The sequence below is a fragment of the Lissotriton helveticus genome, chromosome 5_1 (genome assembly GCF_964261635.1).
Source record: "Lissotriton helveticus chromosome 5_1, aLisHel1.1, whole genome shotgun sequence".
Taxonomy (NCBI): domain Eukaryota; kingdom Metazoa; phylum Chordata; class Amphibia; order Caudata; family Salamandridae; genus Lissotriton; species Lissotriton helveticus.
In genome coordinates, this window is record NC_136065.1 from 617591353 (window position 1) to 617609938 (window position 18586).

At 47.5% G+C, this 18586-nt stretch overlaps 1 protein-coding gene across 2 annotated transcripts in view; it reads right to left on the reverse strand.

The window, feature by feature from the left end:
- ZBTB48 (zinc finger and BTB domain containing 48) overlaps positions 1 to 18586 on the reverse strand; it is a 177201-nt gene that overhangs the window by 65887 nt on the left and 92728 nt on the right. The window lies entirely within an intron of this gene.

Below are 18586 nucleotides of genomic sequence, written 5' to 3' on the forward strand. Positions count from 1 at the left end.
AATAGGGGCCAGAAATTGTGAATTCGCAAATTAAAAATGGTTAATGAATTGCATTTAAGGAATCTCAAATAGAGATTCCTTAAATGCAATTCCTCGCAAAAATGCGAATTCTATAATAGCGATTTTTGTATTTGGGATGATGAATCCCAAATGCAAAAATTGCATCGCAAAGGGCCAGATTCTCAGAATCCGGCACTTTGCGAGCCGATTTCACGTTGATGAATCTAGCTGTAAGTGTTGTCTACACGGAGGATAAGATACAATAGTGCAGAGCTTCCAGCCTACACTTTCCTACTTACACAAACATGAATCACATAATGCATTTGCTTTACACCATAAATAAAAGTGCGCTCGTATGAATACCTGAACTCTGCACATGATAAATCAAATAAAATGCTGATAAAAAAAAACTATCCACACAAAGCCAGATTGTTTTCAGTGTTTAACCAATACGTGCAGCCCAGCATTTATTCTATTTTCCATTTTTTTTGCTCCTAGCACCACAAAACGTCCAGTGTTCTTGCTGTACCCAATCGAACCGAAAAGCAAAGCATACATTTTCATAGAGCAGCAAGTGAACAGTTTTTTTTGCATCAAGATTTGTACTTTGGTGTTCTCGTGTTACCTTCCACACTCTGTGAGTTGTAAGCAAGCAACTTGGAAATGTCGCCTCACTCCTCGCAAAAACGTGGGGCTGCAGCAAAGCAGCTCCACCCAATCTGGTTGGCCACAGAATATACAAGAGTAGGGAGATTTCAAATAAGGATAGAATTGTGAAGGAGTAAGTTCTATCCAAGGTCAAAAGAAGGGCTTTTCAGAACTACAGGTGGCGGTAAATCTTAACGTAAGTCTGAGACTTGATATCAACAGTAGACCGAGATTCCATTTGTAACTCTGCCATCTAGTGCTAGAGAGTAAAAATAGGGCTTGTTTTCCTAAAAGAAAAAAAAGGTGGTGGGGGTTGACCATTGGCACATAGGTATTGGAACTTCCCTATGACCTCGACTTCTCCTTCACATTGCCTTACATGTAGGTATCCTTTCCAGAGTGTTTTATGAGCCTTAATCTGCTCAGTACATGCAACCTCTTGTACCCGACGGGCAGATCACATGAGTTAGCCTTTGCTTGCTGGGAGAGTCATTCATCTTTTGAGTTTTATACACAAGGTGGCGCAAAGAGTCTTCTCACTTCAATCAATGCTTTGTTGAAAGTGTCAACACCTTTATGATCAGTCTATTTTACAGCTGTTGCGAGTAACAACAATTTTCCTCTTTACATCTAAGCCTTCATTGACCAAGGGCAAGTGCACAGAGGCAAAGTAGTCCATCTCTAACTATGTCACACTCCCTTCCTGGGATCTGTTGGGTACAGCGCTAGAAGCGAGGGATGAGAAAGAAGCGTAAACCAGTGTGGCTGCTTCACACAATGCGTGTCTGCAACAGCTGCAGGTATGGTGTTTGGAACCCGAGCATGCATTCGGGGAGCTCTCCAACGCAGAGCACCTTCCAGGCCATACTTGCATCACAGCATGATTGCTTCTTCTCCCTCCAATCCTTTTGAATTCCGCAGGAACATTTTTATAATATAGAAATCTTTAATTACATTATATTTCTTCTGGCTTTTCAAAGACTGTTGGCAACTGCTCGCCTAGATGAAAAAATAAACAAGTGTTGGCAAACCCAATAGGTCTCGCTTATGCAAGAGCTTCTAGCTTTGCCATTGTGTTTTAGCCATGTAGTATACCAGCTTGGCCAAAAGTTAGGGGAGTACAGTGGAGCTGCAAGAGGATTGGCTTGTCGTAGAGATAAGTGAGTGTCGTGGAGCAGAGTGTTGTGGCGCAGAGTGTTGTGGCGCAGGGTGTCGTGGCAGAGAGGTGTGGCAGAGAGTGCAGTGTCATGTTGTAGAATGGAGTAGAGTATCGTAGAATGGAGTAGAGTGTTGTAGAGTGGAGGGGCAAAGAGTGGAGTAGAGTTGTGGAGTGGCGTAGAGTTGTGGAGTGGCGTAGAGTTGTGGAGTGGCGTAGAGTTGTGAAGTGGCGTAGAGTTGTGAAGTGGCGTAGAGTTGTGGAGTGGGGTAGTGTGGAGTGGCGTAGTGTGGAGTATGCAAGGTGTGGTAGTGCACTGCCATTACAGACAACACATTTTCAATTGAAATGACCATTACCTTTGAAGAGACCTACAGTTTTGCTTTTAAAAGTAAGCAGCGCACAAACCGAAATATGTGGAAATGTCATCACCTAGTGTATCGATTTGTTTTGATTGTATTAAAATATTTGTTTCAACCACACTTCAGAATTACAAAAACAGTGCTTCATTCGTCCTTTCCTAATTCTGATATATTCAGAAATTCTGAAATATCTGCACAGTTCATTTATAGAAATTTGAATGGTAGAAAAAAGCCTTTGCTTTCACAGCAAGATTTGTCATACATCCTCCCACTTTAAGGCCAGAGAAACAAAAGTGAACACCAAGCTCCCTTGGAAGACAGAGCCTGACATTAGACCTCAGTCTCTGAATGTATAGCAAATGTAACAACATAAGAACAAGATTTAATGGTCTGTTTACAGAAGTGAGCAATCGTGGAAGAATGCAGTAAATAGGCTATGCTCTGCTCCACGGGAGGGAAAAACTCATCTGGGCAGGCTAAAACAAAAAGCCAGCAAATAGAAAGCAAGCTAATGTGAGTTACAAAACAAAAAGCCAATGGTAAGCAATGGGCGGAATGCATTCCCAGGGACATTTTCAGAAAGTCCCCAAGATGTCACTAGCATACCAGACAACTGCGCTGTCTTGTAGGATTCAACCTAAAACGTTGGATGCTGTTACACACACATGGACACTCTGTGTGACCCTTTTCTGCCTTTTCCTCTCTGCAATGCCCTCCAAGATACCTTCTCACCCACTTTACAAATACTTCAGAGGCAGGTCAGGTCTTGCACTTTTAATGAGAACCCAGCCAGGAAGTCAAATAGGCAGTCTCGCCACTCACTTCTCTGATCACAATCAACAGTTTCCAATGCTGCTTCAACCCTGGTGCCCTGCTTTCCATTCAACTTTGCGGTTATCGCCATCTTCTGGATGATAAAACCTCCATCAAGAAACCTTAGTGAATATGTTAGCTTCATAAACTCACAAGCCATATACAATTTTGCCATTAAACATGTGCATGAGCAAGCATATCGTAAGTCTTGGAATGCACATCCGGAGATTGCAAATGCACGTTCTTGGGAGGAAGGCGCTGTGATTTTGAGTTTCTGTACCCTTGTGGTTTGCTTGTATGCAGGAGAAAGGAATTGTTCTGCACCTACCTTTACTGTCATTAGTCTGTTCAGCTACTGTTCGTTACCAGACGAACATCAATCCTTGTTGCAGCACACAGAAGCAGCATGTAGCTTTCTGCAGACTCCCTCTCCCTCCTGTAGTTTTTGCCCCTTTCCCAAAGTCTGTGACAAGCCTGGTGCGGACAGATTATGAAGTAACCATACTGCAGCGTTAGCGACTGCAGCATCAACGATGGCAGAGACATTCCGGAGTGCTTCTAAAGTTGAGCGTACACATTTCCTGAGGAGTGTCAATTGTTACACTCTGTAACCACTGTTTGCAAATGCTCTAATTAAAAGTACAGGGACCTAAGATAGAATACATATAAGTGATGAGGTGGAATTGAGAGCACCCATTACGAGCTCAGCTTGTGTTGAGAGAAGCAGATCCGATTGTTTACATGGGAAAGTGAACAAATTACGCTATATATTGTGGAACCTAAACTTTAAAGATCAGCTTTTTGTTTAATTCAGTCAATGGGCGAACTAAGCAAATTCCTTCACAAGACATGCTCCAGAGTCACACATTTCTTCAATACGAATTACACGGCTAAGCCTCCAATATCCTACACCCAGCCAAGTTTGGAATCCAGTAATCCTCCACATGACCCTTAAAAATACAAGCAGCACAGACTAACAACACACCCTGTGTCTCTATCACCTTTTGATTCTGTTGTAACATCATCAGCCTCTGCATAGAACTAGAGAGGCTTGAACTACTGATTAACTAATTTAGGATTGCAATCTCCTTGAAGCCTCTCTTCCATGGTGATGTGCTACTGTGCACATTGTGAGGCGATCGAATCAGTATTGCAATGTAGCTGCCAATAGAACCTGTACCTATTCTACAAGCTGTTCAATGGTTTATATAGGTGCTTATCCTATTACAAGAAAGGGATATTGGGGAGTTTGGCAAGTTGGAGAGGTGAAGCCACACCAATTTTGGAATACAATTTTACAGCATTAACTGAATTCTAGTTTGAAAACACATTTTGATGTTGGGGAGGCAGAATACCATTTGGTCTGGAGATACTTAACCAACTGAGCCACCTGGGATTTATAAGAAATATCCTGCCAGGCTAAAATAAACAGAACTTTTAAACAGCCTGAATACAATCGCAGGGCATTCATTTTGCACACACGTGTTTCGTCGCGCAAGGGATGTCGTCCCGCGACTTCCTCAAGGCTAGATATTCCGTGTAGCACTCCTTTGAATTGTGGTGATAATTCCTGACCACAATGGGTTTCTATTGCGAGCGGCGTCTCGTATGTATAATCCTATATCGTTCTCTGCATGATGTTGCCGTACTCGGTGGATATGAGAGTTACTTATAGATGCGAGACATGGAGAAACCTGAATACTGAGGCATAAAAGAACGCAGAGAACGATACAGGATTATACATCCGAGACGCCGTTCGCAATAGAAACTCATTGTGGTCCGGAATTATCACCACAATTCAAAGGAGCGCTACACGGAATATCTAGCCTTGAGGAAGTCGCGGGACGACATCCCTTGCGCGACAAAACACGTGTTGGCTGTTGAGAGCCGATGTGGAAGCCTACATGAATAAATACCGAAAAGAAGAACATAAAATGTTAACACTGGTGTTTTACTGTGTGATACATTACTAACTGCCTGTGGCGCTGGTATGCAATTTAAAATGAGAGTGCCCAACAGTTCTGGACCCTCCCTTCCAGTGCATGAAGTGGGATGAAAAAGGTGGGGGGGTCTCTAAAAGGGGTATGGCCACCACAGCATACCTTGGAATTCTATTTCAGAACCGGAGGCTCAGATTACGCTTTTCTTACTTTACTGCCCACATAACAGCAGCCAATGAAAAAACATTTTACATATAACAAACTACATATCCCATGATGCTCTGTCAATAACCACCAATCATGGGCCAGTAGCCCATATAAGCACAGTCAACACCATTTTGAGAGCCTTATTCTTTGCTGTTCCGCTTTCGAGATAAGTGCCTCTATGTTCATTACGTTTTGCGATATTCAGATACGGTGGGTTTCTGATCAACTTGGAACCAGCTCAGCTGAAGTTTCCCAAGACCAAGCTTCAGGATATCAAAAAGGAACTGAAGTCAGTCCTTTACGGTTAAACAGTCTCCCTACAGGTATCACTCGCTCGCCTTGTTGGTCTGCTAGCTTCATCTATATAGTTGATATTTCGAGGCTCCATTTGGAGAAGTGGAGAAGCGTGGCTCAGTTAGAGGCGGCAGACCCGGAAGCTGAGATCAGCCATGGACCAGGGTTCGATTCCCCGCCTCGGCGGGTCTCGGGCTCAAAAATTCCACGGACTCAACAATTCTCTCGCTCCGGTGCCTACTCGACTCACGGGGTCACACTCTGCGACTCTGGGCAATAGCTTGCTTAATCTCCACTACGGCCCCTCGCGGCGGGATGCCTGGCTTTCACCTTGTGAATACCCTGCCGGGGTATCTCACAGGGGAATACCAGGACGGGTTCCCTAAGCAAGCGCCTTGAGACCCCTGGGTGATTCGTGCGCTATATAAATCGAAATACATTTACATTTACTAAAGGGCCCTTCCGAGGTTGAAAATTCAGCATTTGAGGAAGGGCTTGGCTTACATAGATCAGGTCCCTCCGACTGAAGAGGTGAGGGAAGAGCTTTGATGGTGGTTAGGACATGTGAAATGGCAGGGCCATTTTCAGGTCTCAACCAGAAGTGGTTTAGAGCCAGACGCCAGCCGTTGGGGTAAGGGAACGCGCTGTGGAGACATTTCAACAGGCGGCACGTGGTCTCTCCAAGAGTTAGAATTTCTGCCTTAAGCTTCTGGGGGGTTCTTTGCCATCAGGTCACTCTCGCCCAAGAAGGAGTCTTGATGCATCCTACTCAGGATAGACAATATATGTGCAGTAAAGTACATCATCAAGTTGGGGGGCATGAGATCACCCTTCTAGAGCAGATAGCCATGCACTTTTGGCATTATTGCCAGAGTCACAGGATATCTGTGGTAGCGGAATACATTCCATGGCAATCCAACTAAGTGGTGGATTGGAACTACAGAAATCTGATAGACTACAGCGATTGGTTTCTCCATCCTCATCTATTTAGGTCGATCTAGGATGTTTGGGGTCCCTCCACTGTAGATCTCTTTGCCTACAGACTGAATTGCCAAGAGAAGAAGTTGTTCAGCTGGAGGGAAGATCTGTTAGCAAAGGCGACGGACACTTTTTCTCAGGACTAGTCAAAGGAACAGAGTTATGCTTTTCCCCCATTTTCAATGATCCCCAGGGCAGCGACTCAGATCATACGACAGGTAGCGGAGGTGGTGCTGATCACCCCAGTGGGGAAGGCCCTGCCTTGGTTCCCTGTCCTCATAGTTGCTGTGCGATTTTCTCTCCTTTTTCCTTAGTCTCAGACGATACACCAGGGCCCTCAGGGGGAACTGCATCCAATGGTAATTTGGTGCAGTTATCCCTGATGGCCTGGAGCATTCCCAGCAACAGTGGAGTTTGCTAGGCATTTCAGATGCGGCTTCAGAGTTTATTAAACACACCAGCCCCCCCCCCCCTCCACAAGAAACAGGTATTCTCCAGCAAAGCAATTGAACTTTTCTCTTCTATAGACAGTTCCAGGTTGTGTGAGGGACCTCAAATAAGTATGACTTCCCCCAAAGGTGGACAAGCTGTCAGGGGTACAGAAGAAGGTATTCTAACAATGTAACATACAGTTTATAAGTTAGCTGCCCAGAACGATCCTGTTGAACCAAACGCCAATCTGAGAACATCACTACTCCGGTAAAAGTCAAAGAATACCGATCAAGTGCGGTGTGCCACATGGAGTGTTGCATCATGTTACAAGAAATCAAGTAGCCATGTGATGAACTGGTGCAGAAAAAAGCTGGAGGTGGTGGGATGAATTGTTCAGCAGCCCCACAATACAAACACAATCTCTGGCAAGCTCTGCCCTCTCAGACGTAGACCCTGTCCTCACCATTGCTTTGCCAATTTAGTGAGAAGAGACTATAGTTTGAGTGGCTGAAGCGTGTCTTCTTTTACTGACATATTAGGAAAGTAGGATCCTTCTGCAAGGTTACCCCCACTTTTTTGCCAAGTGCTATGCTGGTTTTTTACTAGTCTTTCGGGGATACTGCTAATCAGGATACCAGTCTATTTGATTTCTTCCTAAATTGTTGTGTTCAGTACTGAGGTACATCCCAGATTGGATAGTGGTGTACCCTTTCCAGCCCCTCGTATATGGTACTAAGGTACCCAGGGCAAACGGTATCCCAGAGGTCTCACATGTGTTGTAGCATATATTAGGTCACCTTTGAGAGACCATGCAAAATGGAACTACAGGCCTGCCATTAAAACCTGTGTAAGTTGGTGCTTGCACAACTTACTAAAGATATAGGTTTCCTATATCTAGGGACACTGCACTTAAAACCTATGTCACCCCTATAGCATGCCTTTGCATTCCTGAAGGCAGTGTGCTTGGTTCTAAGTGAGAGGGTGCCCCTGCATGAGCAGGACACCCCTGCAGCCTATGGTGTCCATTCTCCCAGGTTGTCAGTGAAGCAGCCAGATACTATATATAGAGGGGCACCGAGTAGTTACGCAATCACCATCTCAAAACTGGCTGTAACGAATCCTATCATGTTTGGTATCAAACATGTTGGAATTATACCCCCACACCGTAAACCGTGTAGGAGGTATGATTCCAAGCACTGGAAGAGACCTCCGTTAGGCCCGGTGTTCCCGGTGCCAACCTTCTAGACCTGGACAGCACAAAATGGTTGCTGCCGACCAGAGACACATTTCTGCCCTCCTGCTGCTGAGCCAAGCTCGAGTCGGGAAAGGTGGAATAATAGGCATCCTGTCACAGGGAGGTGTGACCACCTCCCAGACAGGATTTTGTGTATTGGGAGCAGGTGGGAGCGCTTGCCAGCACCATAAAAATTTGCATGTGGGGCACATTTGGTGTTCCCAAGCATAGTTCATTTCAAACCAGTCCTGGGAGTCGTTGGCTCTCACTCTGGCGCGAAACTGGACAAAGGACATGTGAGTAACCTCACCCCTGTACAGACCCTCCCCTGAATCTTCCCAACCCTTTCCCTAGGGTACTTAAGGGCTTACCTGAGTGTAGGTCCCTAGATTTGTCATGGGATAGAATCAGATCAACACCACTTCTACCTCTACACTCTGGGCACTCTGGACGTTGCTGACTTCGTCTCCCTTCCAGTCTGCTGCATCGTCTGTGCCTGTGCATCATACAGGAACCGTCCTAGGCCTGTGAAGCATCAAAGACAGCTAAAGAAATCTCCCTTGGAGTGAAGGAGTCACTCCACTCTATTCGCAGGCACCGTAACTAAGTCGACCGGTCTGCAGATCTTGAGCTTCTCCGGATTGTGGGCTCTGCAACACAGGTGGGGGTTTTCCACAGCTCCAGGGGCTTGCCCTGCCCTCTCACCATGTTTGAGGCCAGTATCCCTCGTAGGGGTTTCAATAACAGAACCCCTGTGTACTGCGTCCAACTTGCAAAGGCTTGTTGGCTTCCTTACAAGACGATCTTCATGCTCCAAGTAGCCCAAACCTCGAGCATCTCATGTGAACAGAATCTTCAGCCACACCGCATTGTGTGCATCGTGGCCTGCATCTTTTGGTGAGCTGTTTGAGGTCCTCTTGCGACTTTAGTGACTCCGGCCTGTGGGTCCATTTGAGGGTCACACTGGTTTCTTTTGGGCTCCCCTGATTGCTTGGGCCTGCCCTGACTTCCCTGCTTTTGGCGAATCCCCTGGACCTTGCTGGTCCAGACGTTGCTCCTTCTTTGATTCCTGCGTTGGTTGCATTTGCTAAGGCTTATTGGTGCTCCCGACGGACAGCGACCCCATATCACAACTTCCTTCGTGGGACAGCTCGAGCACAGCTCCTGATCCTCCTAAGCATTACCTGGTCCTCACAGCTGCAGAATCGAGGTCCTAGTCATCCATCCTGCAACACCTGACATTGGAAGCATTTGACTTCAAGTCTCCTGGTCGCCAGAGTGACGGACTCTGTCCCCTCTGCTTGCAGGTACCTCCATCCTTAGATTACACTGGACACTTCTTCCTTAGCAGCACTTTCCTGAAGTCGTCCATTGGGTTCTACTGCGGTTTCCGACACACTTCACACTTCACTTCAGACTGGTGAATTCCAAGAATGGAACTCACACTACTGCAGTGCCCAGTTCTGTTCATATTGTCACCAAAGTCCTCATGCACTGCTGCACAGGGCATGACTTGTACCCAGATTCGGTTGAGCCAGAAAGACAGTCTGCGCCAGAAAAGATAAAGTTGTAAGGCTGTTATATTTCACATCTATTTTTAAGCTGGAAAACCATTGAGAATCCTCATTTTTTTTGTCTGTGTTTTGTGTTGAACAATTCTTAAATGTAAATTTATTTTGTGCAAATCTGGAAATATTTAATAAAGTCTGCACTTTCCAGCATACACATCTCTATATCTTCAAAGGGAACACAGGTAAGTCTTTGAAGTGATTTGAGAAGGACTACTTATTACAACCAAGTCATCTGTACCGCCACTGACATGGCAGAACTGACAGCTTAGGGATATTGCCACAGCCTTAGTTTGAGACGCTCTTCTTGGCTACTGTTTAGTTCACTGAAAGAAGATGCTCTGCTTCGAATTCTAAACCTTATATTTTAAGGCTCTGCTGTTTTTCACCAGCGCACCAAAGAACAGATGCATAATAGGGTGAAAGAGATTGGCACTCTTAAATCTGTTGGTCTGGCAAAAACACGGTTCTATAAATCTCTGTTCTGACAGATGGACTACAGACACTACACTCGACAGAGGGTTCAGCCCCCTCACTAGCCTGGTCAGCTACTGCAGGAGCTTCAGGGTCACAGGTACTTTTATCATAAAAGTCAAGAATCAAGCCATCTCAACAGTAGCTCGCCAGCTCATCAGAGTGACCACAGTTAAACAGTAAGCAATGATTTATCCTTCCTCTACCCTCTATTATTCACTACACTGGGGGCTCTATAGCTCAATAACTTGGCGATCTCGAAATTACATCTAGGCAAGCTACACAACGACCCCACAAAGGAAAAGGCTAAAGGTATTTCCTGGTTCAGAAGAAAGGTCTGATGAAGGAATTCAGAACCATTCTGGATCTACAAATTGCCAAGATAATGAATCAAGAGGGAAAGAGTTTGCATGGTAGTGCATCATCAAACCCTTCCTCTGCTATGGCAGGAAGACAGGGTGTAAAGGACACCTATTTCAGATTCCAGTAAAAAAGCACATAATTATTTTTGTTTGTGGTAGTTTACTCACAATGCCAGTGTGCAGTGCTTCCCTTCTTCCTGAAATACTCTTCTTTGACGTTCTCCAAGAACATGGCAGTAGTTGCAACCCCCTTCATCATCAGAATATATTAATTTACTTGTACTTGGCTCATCGACTCCCACACTGCTAAGAAAGTAACAGTTTGCTCTCTTTTACAGTAGCTAGGTCTAGAGCTCAATCTTCAGAAAACCTTTACACCACTGGTACAGGTTTTGCCCTACCTAGGAGCAACACTAGCCACAAGAAAGTGTTTCATTCGAAGAAAAGAGTATCATATATTTGGTAAAAATGTCAGACCCTTGATGGAAGTCTGAATACTGGCGCTCAAAGGATTTCAAACCTGTTACACTCGAAGGCCTACTGCATTTTCATTGTTCCAAATGAAAGACTGCACATGAAGTCTCTATAACAATATCTAGAAGATTAATGGACTCAAAAGGGAGAACTGGGTGCCAAACTGCAGCTAACACCATCTAGTGAAGCATTCTCTATCATGGTGATGCAAGCAGAAGAGCTTTCTTCAGGTTTGTTTCATACCTTTAAAATCCTCCATTTCAGGCAATAGTCACTGTTGCATCTCTGGTCAGCTGGGGAGCTCATCGACACAATCTCTCAGTCATAGGTCGGTGATCAGGAAAGGAGAGTCATTGTCGCCTCAATTTCTTGGAACCCTGAAGTCCATTATTTCCCACGTGTTATTCCCCATGCTGTAAATAAATTGTAATGCCTGGATTTATGTGCAGGGATACTAAACGGAATCGTACATTCCCCACACCTAAATCAGGAGAAATTGTAAGTATGCAACAGGTGTATTTGATCGGTGTTGGACATGGGCATGAGGTTCTACCCAGTGCCAACCGTGGTGCGGTTGGCGCCCGCTTCTTGGGTCCTGTACAAGGAGAACCGTGGGACCCGACTCCTGAATCTTGTTATCTCGGGTCCCTGCGACCGCCACGGAGCCCCTGCGACCTGGCGGGACCCTGTGGTGGATGGACGTGGCCGCTGGAGTCGAGCGGGACCGGGGATGAGAGCACTGGTCCTGCGAGGCAGCTCCGGTCGCCTCCGGGGTCAGAGACTGTGCTGAGGGGACCCCACTGCCACCACCGGACGGGAGACTTCCGGGACTGCAGGAGGGCACGGTGCGGGCAACAATGAAAGGCTGCTTTTTGCTGGAACAAGGGCGCATTAACCGGGAGAGTAGGAGGCATAACAGCAGACCTCCGACGATCGCGCAATCCTGCTGCAATCACCGGTCGGCTAATCGCTCGCCAAGTGCCCCGACAATAACCAGGAGCCGGGAGTCCGGGAGGTGAGGAAGCGGGGGGAAGGCGACTGCCAGTGGAGGAGTTCTGGGCAGCCCAGTGAAATACTGCAGGAGTCACGATTACTGGAGGGCTCACCGGCTGAGTGATGCATTAAACCTGTGGGGGTGAGTAAGCTGCAGGGGGACCCGGGACTCATCAGTACTGGTGTCTAGCCGTTGGAGTGCAGGGGGACCACAAATCTGGTCACAGGGAGGCAGAAACGGCACTCATAAGGGCCCGCCTGACCCCAAGATGGAGGATGGGTCTCCCCACATGAGGGACAATGCAGGAGGCTTCCCTGATGCTATTGAAGGGACATGGGAAGAAAAATGAGGCACTCTGAAAGGTCCTGGGAAGACTTGAGGACACTCCAAGTTCAGTGAGTCATCGGAGCACACAGCCTATGCCTGACCCTAAGATGGCCACCATGAGCTGCTTTCGCCTCGGGAAGTGTGGGGTGCATATCCGGGGCCACACCTTTACAAACATGTCTGTCACCCACCAACACAAAAATGGATCCCTTGGCAATCAGAGGGGATACGTGCATCGATACCCTGGCGCCCAAAAGCGAGCAACATGCGGAGAGTCTAATTGAAGCATGGCCAAGCCCAAAAAAAAAACAAAAAAAAACCAGTAGTATGCAATACGTTTTCAGAGCCTACAGGGACACGAGAGACAACAAAGCTGCGATGTAGTCACCCCACACTGTGATTGCTCCTGAAATACTGACTGTACCTACCAAAAATGACGGCTGCAACAAATACTCCTGCGTCTCTCCTGACCTTTTTTCCCTACCTCCTACCCCTCTCCACTCTACTCCGCTTTCCTGTTACTGACCTTTGCCCTCACCTTTCCTGGCCCTTAGTCCCTACCCTGTTTATCAATTTTTTCGCGTCAATTGAGATCTAGCTATTTTGTCTGATGCCCGATGGAGCTACCTGGTTTAGCTATAGGGGAGATGGACCGTGGATTCCCGCCTCGGTCGTCACCTACCCAGTCGGTCTTTAGACAGACTTCCTTTTAGTCTCTCCTTGTTTGTATCTTCCCTTATCCTCCCTTTCTCACCTCCCCTGCCTCCTCCACTACTTTTCTCTTTCCTTTCTCTCCTCTCCTGCGTCTCTTACCTTTTCTCCCTACCCCTCTCCACTCTACTCCTCTTTCCTGTTACTGACCTTTACCCTCACCTTTCCTGGCCCTTAGTCCCCACCCTGTTTACCTGTTTATCAATTTTCCCGCGTCAATTAAGATCTAGCTATTTTGTCTGAAGCCCGATGGAGCTACCTGGTTTACCTATAGGGGAGATGGACTGTGGATTCCCGCCTCGGTTGTCAACAACCCAGTCAGTCTTTCGACAGACTTCCTTTTAGTCTCTCCTTGTTTGTCTCTTCCCTTATCCTCCCTTTCTCACCTCCCCTGCCCCCTCCACTACTTTTCTCTTTCCCTTCTCTCCTCTCCTAATTGTATTGATTATTTTGTGATTCATTGTGTAATTGTTGATCTTTTACTGTAACATTGTTGATTCTCATGTAAAGCGCTCTGATACCTTCGGGTCTAGCCAGCGCTATATAAAACTCTTTAAATAAATAAAGGGTCCTTAATCTTTAAAAATCCAACCGCGACTTGCACATAGACTTGTACGGAGGACACAGTCGTGGTCCCACACTGAACACGTTCTCCGAGGGGTCCCCATCTACTTACCTTAGGTGATTCTGTGGGTCCCCAGCAATTGTACATCCTTTCGACATCGTCCCGACTAGAGTCGTGGTTCTTATACCACATTCTTAATATATGGTTTGGTCCTCCAGTGGGGCCCTTTGCGTATATTGTGCTATTTATTGTATTTCTTGCTAAAGTATTGTGTGCATTGTGTTTATCTCCGATTGGGAGATACTTTTTTTGTTTTTTTTGTTTTTGGTGTTCAAAACTGCTTTATTGCGTAGGACAAACAATACACAGCTGCTTGCGCCTACAACCCGGGGGCCGGCAGCGTATCAGTTAGTTATAACACAGCCTTGAGGCCGGCATCCCGGAGGCCCGGCAGCGTATTATAGGGTCAGGAAGTAGTAGTAGCGCGTCCGGCACTGTCAGGCATCTTAGGATGTACTGCAGCAGAACAGTGTTTTCAGGTATTATTTTTTAGATTGAAAGAACTCCCAAACATTTAACAAACTGAGAGGCGTTATGAACATGCTCGAACATGGAGGCCCAAACCAATAGTGCTGTACAGATAGGCAAAGAAAAAGGATATATCGTAAGTATTATATAGAGCAAGAATCTTGGCGGCATATTATCAACGCTATAGCAGACAACATGTATGGTGTCACGGAGTGTCATCGGGCACAAGGGGGGTGTATATATGTATTGGGCGGCATGGGAGACTCTGGGCAGAGCAAGGGAGCAGGCATCTCCCAAAGAGAGATCTATGGTTATGAACAATGCATGGGGCATGCAAAGTAGGTCGAGGACCCATGGCATGGGGAGAGGGAGATATCCCTCATCTGAAAGGAGATGGGATGCGTATGTATTAACGTGAATTGTGATCCCACTGTAATTCCCCTTAGTGTTGCTAACTACTAGTATGGCCCCTATCAGGTGTATCCTCAGTATCCGTCTGTGCGAGTAAATAACTCACCAGGGGTTCCCAAATATCTTTAGGCCGACTCATTATTGGTAGCAGTTCAGCAAAGGTAGTATGTTGTTCCTGACAGTATGCCAAGTCTGCTAGCCAATCCTTGAATTTAGGCGATCTGCCTCGACCCCATCTGCACGCCACCCGCCTTTTAGCCAAGAGCAATGCAGTATCGACAAATTTCCGACAAGATTTAGGAAAATTCGGGGTATGCCCAAGGAGCGCTATCAATGGGTCTATAGGCACTGCGCACTTCGTCATTGCTGTGAGGGCGTCCGATACCTGTTGCCAGTAGTGCAGTACTGGAGGGCAGTCCCACGCCAAGTGCAGGAAGTCTGCATGCTCGGCATGGCAGCGCCCGCATCGATCATCGCCCGCTAGGCCGAATCTGTATTTCCGCACTGGTGTGTAATACATCCGCTGCAGGAATTTGTAATGTATAATTTTTAGCCTACTACTCGCGGAGACACGAGACGTGAGGGTACAGCAGTATTGCCACTGCTCATCAGTGAGGTCAGTAGTTAGCTCAGTATTCCAACGCCCTCGGGCACCATCCTCAGGCATCGGAGCCGCAGCCCTAAGCTGGCGGTAAAGGCCAGAGACCAGATGTGTCCCGTCCTGCGAGCAGAGCAAGAAATGAAGTGGAAGCAGGATGTCAGGTTCATCAGGGAAATCAGGCAGGATAGCCCTCATCCCTGCACGCAGGCGCATGTAGTAGAAGATTTCAAGCGGGGTGCGGCTATGAGATGCGAAGAACAGCTCTGCAGTCTTAAACTGACCGCCCGAGAATAGGTCGCCCCAGCAAGCAACTCGTACTTTCACACATAACGTGCGAAAACCCTGTTCCTGCAACAGAGCGAGGTCCGGATGAAAAGTCAGCGGTAGCTTGGGGGAATATGGCAGGCGGCAGGACAAACTCCTGGCAATATGTCGCCATGCGTCAAGTGTGCAGGATACTGAGGTGTGCGACGTAGGTAGAGATGTTTCTGGACAGTGGAGCAGCCCATTAAGCGGAATTGGGTGTACAATCCAGTCTTCCACCGCAATGTGAGGCATAAAGGGGGTGGGAGCCAACCAGTGGTAGGCGAATTGTGCCTGTGCACATTGATAGTACGCTTCAAAGTCAGGGACATCGAAGCCTCCCCTGTCATATGGAAGGGTGAGCGTGGACCATTTCAACCGCGGAGTCTTACCTCCCCAGAATAATCGACGCAGCTCCGTCTTCAGTGTTTTAAAGAAATAAGCACCAGGGAAATAGGGGCTGTTAAGGAAGAGATAGAGGAAGCGGGGGAGGATCACCATTTTTATGAGGGACGCCCTACCAGCCATGGACAGCGGCAGGGTTATCCAGCGGTCTATTGTGGTAGTTAATTTAGTGATGGCAACACCATAATTGGATCGCAATGTTTCGCTCCTATCTCGGGAAATTTGTATCCCCAGGTATCGAAGATCAGTCCGACACCATTCCAGCGGGTAATCAAGGGGGAAATCGGCAATCGCCTCCGTTAGGGGGAAAAACTGCGACTTGGACCAATTAATGTGTATACCTGACATTCCGCCAAACACAACGAACTCACGGAGTAGAGGGTTAAGGTGCACTTCAGGGTTTTTAACATAGAGCGTGATGTCGTCAGCATAAAGGGACACATCAATTTGCCGCTGCAGGCATTGTATCGCCCCCTCCCGATGCAACTGGCGTAGACGACAGGCAAGTGGTTCAACAGCTATAGCAAACAAAAGGGGAGATAGGGGGCATCCCTGGCGTGTACCTCTAGTAATGTCAATAGGGTGCGAAAGGCGACCGTTGACAAGCACTCTCGTGGTGGGCAGAGTATAAAGCAGGCTGACCCAAGATATGAAGAGCTTCGGGAACCCCATACCGGCCAATACAGAAAACAAATAAGGCCATTCGACCGAGTCGAATGCCTTGGAGGCATCAAGGAAGACGGCTGCCACCGGCATGTCGGGGTGTACCGTGCGGAGTAGAGAGAATAGTGTGCGGAGGTTATGTGAAGTAGAACGTCCCGCCACGAACCCTGATTGATCGGGCAACACGATCCTGGTCATGAGCAGTGACAAACGGGTAGCCAGGACCTTAGCGAGAATCTTCACATCGCAATTTAGGAGGGAAAGCGGACGGTAAGAGGTGCAGGAACTGGGATCCTTACCGGGCTTCAAGAGGGAAGTAATAACCACCTCCCGCATAGAGCCAGGGAGAACGCCGTCGCCCATTGATTCCTCGTAAACTTCGCGGAGGACAGGAGCCATAATATCTATGTACGCCATATAAAATTCAGCAGGGATGCCATCTAGGCCAGGGGCCTTGCCGTTCTTAAGGGACATAATGGCCTCGCGAATTTCATCCAGCTCGAAGGGGGCCGCCAGAAATGCCCTGTCCCCATTGCTGAGCCAGCAGAACGCAACATCATTCAGATAAGCAGCATAAGGTGTATCGGACACCGGATCAGAAGTATAGAGCGTGTGGTAGTGGGATGTAAAGGCAGTGAGGAGCTCGTCCGAGTCTCTGACCGTGGACCCATGTGTGTCGGTAAGTTCAAGTATGGTATTGCGTTCACGAGGGGCCCTAGTGAGTGTCGCGAGTACTCTCCCTGGCCTGTCCCCCTCACAGTATTTCCTGGCCTGCCAGTGTTTCCCACGGAACTTAGCCTCCCTAGCAGCCTCCTCCTCATACTTTGATAACGCTTCCCTAAAAGCAGCCTATACATCAGGCCCATCGACTGCCACCATACGGAGTTCTAATGCTCGCAGTTCCTCTTCCAGTGTGTGAATAGTGTTTTGAATATCTCGCAGGACCCCAAAGCTTTTGGAGATGCAGTACCCTCTGATGGTCACCTTAAAGGCCTCCCATATATGTTCAACCGAATCCACTGACCCCTTGTTTCTAGGGAAAAAGGCAGCTATCTCTTCACCCAGCTCAATTCGGAAGAGACTGTCAAACAGGATCTCAGGCCGTAGTCTCCATTGTGGCCTAGGTCTATCCCACCCGGGAACGTGGAGGTGTAGCAGCACGGGACTGTGATCAGAGAATGTTCTCGGCAAGTGTTTCACCCCCAACACCTCTATGGCAACCCCTCTGGTAAGAAGAAAATAGTCCAATCGTGCCCATGTTCCCGTGTGTGAGGTAAAGTGTGTGCCTTCCCTCCCATGGGGATGTAAGTGTCTCCATATGTCCACAAGGTCGCCTTCTGAGCTCATTCCCTCAAGCGCCTCGCGTGCCCTGGGTTTATAGCTGCTCACTCCGTCCGCCCTATCTAGATGTGGTATCAGCGCTAAATTAAAGTCCCCACCCCAGACAACGTGACGAGATCCAACATCCATGATTTTGCCCCATAACGTGGTGAAGAAAGCGGGTGTGTCTACGTTGGGAGCATAGCTGACAACAAATGTGTAAGTGTCCCGCCCCAGTCTGCCCCACAAAAGGACAAAGCGCCCTTCTCTATCCACCAGATCACCGCATTTATGGAACGGCACACCTCGTGCAACAAGGATGGTGACTCCTCTCGCATAGGTGGAATAAGAGGAGAAGGCACGGATCCCAGCCCATCTATTTGCAAAGGTGTTCCCTCCCTGCGGTGACAGATGGGTTTCCTGCAACATGGTCACTTGGACATGGTGTCTATTAAGATAAGCGACAACATTCCGACATTTTTTAGCATCATTAAGTCCTCGAACATTCCATGACATGCAATTCAATTGTGTGTTAGCGTTCAGAGCAGCCATAAAAAACAGTCGTGCAATGTGATCATTCCTAGTCCATATGATGAATTTGAGCCCACCCTAAACAGTCGACATAGGTAAACATTACAGTGCATAATTCGAGCAAACAGTCCGAGCAATATGCGCCTCTTCCGGAACAAATCCCTCCCTCCTCCCACCCCAGCATCCCAATCATGCCAGTGGCCACCTTTCCCCACCCGTCGTCCCTCCCTTCCTCTCCTTCCCCCCAAATTCTGTAACAACGTCAACAATAGAAAGAGTCCCATG